The following is an 842-nucleotide window of genomic DNA, read 5'->3' on the forward strand; positions in this document are numbered from 1 at the left end:
ATTTAAAAGCCAATTCAAATGGCTAAAATCATCATCAACTTATAACCAAAATGACCAAAATCCTATACATGCCATATAACCAAAACACAAGCTCATAAGTACCAAATTGATAGCTTGATAGTGTGATGATGTCTCTGATAATCCTCGAGTTTGAGCTAGCTTTAAAGTCACTATAAAACATAGAAAATTAAACAAAGTAAGCTATATAGCTTAGTAAGCTCGTATGACAATAATAAGCAAATATCACCATTCATTTATCAATTTTAATTAAATGACCTAATATGCAACAATGCTTTAATTCCAAGCTTACGTGAACTTAACCGCATACTTGATCATGAATTCAAAACTTCTATTGATTCAATGCTCATATATTTTTCTGTACATACCTGTACCATTATTTATCTATTTCTCACCAATTCACATCTTCAATTTACTTGTTGAACCATTTGGAATAGAAATTGGATACTCAAGAGCTCGCACGCTAAGTACCTATACCATAGACCGAAGCCAAATCAAGGTAACTTAGCTTATAATAGAAATACTGATATCATGGCCCGAAGCCAAATCAACTGATATTTATGGTCCGAAGCCAAATTGGTATAACTCGCACCCGAAGTGCTAATATCATGGCCCGAAGCCAACTCAATGTATCTCCTAATGACAAGTCACTAGTATCTTAATTTCTTCCTAAGATTCAACTGGGATTTTCAATGCCGAATCTTCGTCGAGCATATCCGTAAGATTGTAAATAACAATTTATGCAATATCAAAGCATTTAAACACGATTATAATAAAGCTCATTGCATACGAACTTATCTTGGATTTGAAAATGACGAAATACG

Source organism: Gossypium hirsutum, chromosome A13 (assembly GCF_007990345.1).
Source record: "Gossypium hirsutum isolate 1008001.06 chromosome A13, Gossypium_hirsutum_v2.1, whole genome shotgun sequence".
Classification (NCBI taxonomy): domain Eukaryota; kingdom Viridiplantae; phylum Streptophyta; class Magnoliopsida; order Malvales; family Malvaceae; genus Gossypium; species Gossypium hirsutum.